This window comes from Lipotes vexillifer, unplaced genomic scaffold (assembly GCF_000442215.2).
Source record: "Lipotes vexillifer unplaced genomic scaffold, Lipotes_vexillifer_v1.1 scaffold180, whole genome shotgun sequence".
In the NCBI taxonomy this organism is placed as follows: Eukaryota; Metazoa; Chordata; class Mammalia; order Artiodactyla; family Lipotidae; genus Lipotes; species Lipotes vexillifer.
The window spans coordinates 1004853-1010380 of record NW_006796149.1 but is presented as its reverse complement, the minus strand read 5'-3'; positions in this window follow the sequence as shown (position 1 = coordinate 1010380).

Genomic DNA, 5528 nt, shown 5'->3' with positions numbered 1-5528 from the left:
GAGTGTGGGTTTGGGATCTGGGTTTGAGTCCCGGTAATATCACTCATTAGCTATGTGAATTTGGGCAAATAACTTGGCCTGTCTGAACCTTGATTCTCATCTGTTAAATATTTGCACTGTACATTTCTATAAAGTGAAATTTAAATCAACTAATGAATATAAAAAGCCAGAATGGTGCCAGGCACTTGTATAAATTATATATTTGAATGGCATTTGACAGTTCTGAACACACTGTAGAATGATAAGAGGAGGTTGTGTTGAGATGTGGGTGACACCTCTTACTGGAATTATAAGCTGTTTAAAGCCTTCAATTTCTGAAGAATGGTCCTAGCAATGAAAACACAATGCATACAAGATAGATCATGCTTTGATATTCCTGGCCAATATAGAAATGCAAGTTTTAAAATGAAATATTTTGCATACAGGAAAATGCAGAGATATTAAATGAACAATTCCATGAATTTTGACAAATGAATACAGTCATGAAACCATTGCCAAATCAAGATATAGAACATTTCTCTCACCAGAAAGATTTTTTTGTGTCCCTTTCTGCTCCATACCCTTTGCAGAGGCAACCATTCTTCTGATTTCTGACACTACAGATTAGATTAGATTAGACTAGATCAGATTAGATTAGTTCTGCCTTTTCTGAGCTATCTATACATGTAATAATATACATACATATATATATTTATATATATATATATTTTTAAAGAAGATGTTGGGGGTGGGAGTTTATTAATTAATTAATTTATTTTTGCTCTGTTGGGTCTTTGTTTCTGTGCGAGGGCTTTCTCTAGTTGTGGCAAGTGGGGGTCACTCTTCATCGCGGTGCGTGGGCCTCTCACTATCGCGGCCTCTCTTGTTGCGGAGCATAGGCTCCAGACGCGCAGGCTCAATAGTTGTGGCTCACGGACCTAGTTGCTCCGCGGCATGTGGGATCCTCCCAGACCAGGGCTCGAACCCGTGTCCCCTCCATTAGCAGGCAGATTTTCAACCACTGCGCCACCAGGGAAGCCCCAATAATATTTTTTTGTTTCGGGGTTCTTTCACTCAAGCTGATGATTTTGAGTTGTGTCCCTGTTGTTGTGTATATCAGTAGTTTGCTCCTTTATATTGGTAAGTATTGATATTATCCTATCATATATCACGTTTTTTATCCTTTAAGAGAAAGGATGTTTGGGTCTGTCATTTCCAGTTTGGATCTATTATGAATAGATCTGCTGTGAACCTTCTTTTTAAAAAAAAAATTTATTTATTTATTTATTTTTGGCTATGTTGGGTCTTCATTGCTGCATGTGGGCTTTCTCTAGTTGCAGTGAGTGGGTTCTACTCTTTGTTGTGGTGTGCGGGCTTCTCATTGCGGTGGCTTCTCTTGTTGTGGAGCACGGGCCCTAGGTGTGTGGGCTTCAGTAGTTGTGGTGTGTGGGCTTCAGTAGTTGTGGCTCGCGGGCTCTAGAGCGCAGGCTCAGTAGTTGTGGTGCACGGGCTTAGTTGGGATCTTCCTGGACCAGGGATCCATGTGGGATCTTCCTGGACCAGGGCGCAAACCCGTGTCCCCTGCACTGGCAGGCGGATTCTTAACCACTGTGCCACCAGGGAAGCCCTGGAACATTCTTGTATAACTCTTTATGGCGACAAATGTTTTCATTTCTCTTGGGTAAATGCCAGTTTCCCACCAGCAACATATGAATGTTCTGATTGCTCCACCTCTTCACCAACACGTGATATTGTGAGTCTTTCTAAATTTAATCATTCTGGAAATGGAAATCTTTACCACTCAATTTAGGTGAAATGATTTCCTTCAGTTATTCTTCTTTTGTTTTTTGGCCGCACCGTGCAGCTTGTGGCATCTTAGTTCCCTGACCAGGGATCAAACCTGTGCCCTTGGCAGTGAAAGTGTGGTGTCTTAACCACTGGACCGCTGAGGAATTCCCGCAGCAGTTATTCTTAATCTGAGTGTCTTGTCACAGTGTTGGTTCTGGATGGATTATGAGGAATCACGAAGGATTTATTTTAAAAAACAGTAGTAGTAATAGTTTAAGCACCGAAACTTATAAATAATTTTGTTTATACATTGAAAAAAATATATATATGTTTTCTGAAAGGGATAAAAGAGATAATAGTTAATGCTACAGAAATTATATGTTACAGACTTAACTATGCTTCAGTCCATAGAAATGGAAAGTTCTAGATGCACTTTTAATACATGTAGCAATTATAAATTATTGTAAGACAGGATAAGAAACTTGTAAAAACTCAAGGGTTAGAAAGTAAAAAATTTGCACAACCTAAAAAGGTAGTGGGTAGTCTGTATTCAGGTAGTTCTCTCTACCTGCCCATTCATCCATCTATCTATTCACTCAAGAAGTATTTATGGAGAACTTAACATATGCCAGTGACTATACATGTAATAATATTTACATGTATAAATATGCCAGTGACTGGTAGGTTCCGGGAATACAAGAATGACAAAAGTGCAAGGAATTTTCTAGTCTAGTGGGGCTAACTGACATAAACATGGGTGATTATATACAATAGTTGGTCAGCACCTAAAGAGATCAAGATTGCAAGTTTAACGTTATGATTTTTACAGACGTCACAGAGAACCTAAGGATAAACTAGTGACACTATTTATTAATTTGTTCAACCACATTTGTTAAGCTCCCACTAGATGCTGGAGACTTTGTTGATCACTGAGGAACAAAAATGAGACAATTTCTGTCCAGTGGTTTTCAAGTGTTAGCATACACAAGAAAAAAAGAGGAAACTTGTTAAAAGTGCAGATTTCCTGATTTAGTAGATCAGGTGGCCAAGAATCTGAAGTTCTAAAAGGTATTCCAGGAAATTTTGCTGTCCATGATCTGTGGCCAACCCTTTGAAAAACATCCTATGACTTATTGGAGAAAAAGATAAATAATTATATAACCTTGTGAATGAGCAATACTGGAAATATGTACGAGGGAGGTAAATCCACTTCCACCCCCAGGAAAACAAAATCTCTTATTGTCATTGTCTATGTCTGGAGGTGATTGAGTAATATTAGTACTACACTTACATTGTAATCGTAAGCAAGTGATTGCTACCCTGCTGAATTCGGACTCAAGATGGTAACATCAACTATTACCTGAATTTCTGACCTACCCCATGAATTTTGGACTGGCCAGCCCCCATAGTTGTTTGAGCCAATTCCTTAAAATAAACCTCTCTATTTATATGTTTTAAAAATTGATCCAGCAACACTGACTCTGCTTCTCTATGGTAACGGTTGACTGGGGCTGATCAGCAGCTGTTCCACTTCCGCGGGGTATTTGTATTTCAGGTTCCTCAGCTGGCACAGTTGCTCATGTATTTAATCTGCTTGACCTCTGTAGGCATTTGGGTTTCTGACCCCCAATCCAGAGAGACATAAAATTAAATCTTGTTGGTATTTCAGGGGCCAGGCCAGATTAGGAGCTTTGGAAGTTCTAGCATGGGAAAGAATAGGGTACCTGTCTTCCACTCCCTACCCTAACCTTGCCTCTATGTATTTAAAAATAAAAACAGGGCTTCCCTGGTGGTGCAGTGGTTGAGAGTCCACCTGCCGATGCAGGGGACACGGGTTCGTGCCCCGGTCCGGGAAGATCCCACATGCCGCGGAGCGGCTGGGCCCGTGAGCCATGGCCACCGAGCCTGTGCGTCCGGAGCCTGTGCTTCACAACGGGAGAGGCCACAACAGTGAGAGGCCCGCATACCGCAAAAAAAATAAAAAATAAAAAATGAAAAAAAATAAAAACAATATCCAGCCACACCAAAGTGTAAGCAAGTCCAATAACTAAAGTTCAGATTTTGGTTTTTTTTTTCCCCTCAGGGAAAGTGACTTCCTGGGTGCCTTTGGGTAATAGTGAATTCTTTGCAAAGTAATGTTTTGGATGTTATTGCTTTGCTGGTGTCAAGCTATGGACTTGGTCTGTCTTGGGGGCACTGGGTCACCTCCAACCTGCAGCATTTGCTTTCACCCAGGTTTCCCTGCACTCGCTCTGCATCCCTAGTCTGGAGTATAACCCCAACCTCAGCCTCTGTGACAGCAGCTGGGATAATCCCTGTCTCTTTGGAGCCCCTCTCTTCTTGGGTCCCAGAGCCCAGCCTGCCCCTCCGCAGCACTGGAGGCCAGGCTTATGGCTGTAGAAATCAGAACAGGTCCCTTGGCAGAAGGGGCCAGGGCTCTGGATATTGTCTATTAGCTCAGGAACTGAGATGGTCGCGTGTGCACTTGGAATTCGGCAATGACTCTGGTTGTGAGAGTGTCCCAAGAAGGCTTTGAATTTGGGTCCTGCCTGGGGCTAGAACCTTTGCACATATTATCTTATCGATTCTCCATTTTAATTCCCATTCTCCAGATGAGGAAGCTGACGCTGATGATCTCTCAGTAAGTGGCACAGTCTGGCTTTGAGCCCAGGTCTGTGTGACTAGTCTCAGTGCTTTGTTTGGGGCAAGGAACAGGGGCAGTCACTGTTGCCCCATGGAGACAGAGTAGATCACAGGGAAGACTGCATGTAAGTAGGTTGTCCTTTCTAGCTTAGCACAATGGCTTTAGGAACATGAGTCTTTTGGACTGTGATAAGGAAGAGGACATTTAAGGGCACCAGGTAAGATCTGTGAGCTCTTCTTTCCTGCTCTGTCCTCCGAATTCTACTGTGAGAAGAAGTATCATCAGATTAGGCCTCCTTTCTGTTTTCATTTCAACCTGGATTCTTGTGGCAGGAAGCAACAATACTCTCGTTCTTGTTTCAACGTGAAGTGACATTCATAAAATTGTAAGCTGCAGGAGAGCAGACCCCAAGACCAAATCTGATAGTTGTTAGCATGTAAGTCTGTTTGGGTACTTTTACTTGTCTGAAAGAATCCTCGTAGAGTTGATTTTCCAGTTGTGATAGACACAGGGCCCCAAATGAAGACTTCCTGAGCAGAGGAAAAAAGACAAAAGAGATATACAAGTGGATTGGGTGGCACTTTCCTAGGCTCATGTTGAGAACTTCCTCTATATGGGTTGTCTGTTTACCTGTATGTGTTCTCTCTGGACCGTAAGTTCTGAGTCAAGGACTACTACCTCCTTAATCTCTGTATCCCCCTTCACTTAGCACAGTGTCTGGTATGTGCTAGGTGGCCATGGATGACTGATGCACAAATGAATGCGTGAATGGAGGGATGAGAAGCAGAAGAAAAGTCTATAGACTATACAGTATTTAGGGGGCATCTAGGGAGGCAGCCCTGGTGACAGTGGGCTCTGAAGTCAGCCTACTAGGGTTTCTATCCTGGCCCCACCCACCCCCACTCCTTAACCTTGAACAAAGTGCTCCACCTCTGCAGGGTCCTGTTTCCCATCTGTGAGATGCTGATAAGATGGATTGTGATGGTATTTTTCTTATAAGATTATTATGGGGTTTAATGAGTTATAGTGTCCTGGGTTGAGCAGCACACTGCACCCCTATGATAGTCAATGTAGATTTTTTTTTTTTTTTTTTTTTTTTTTAGGTTCGGGGGCCTCT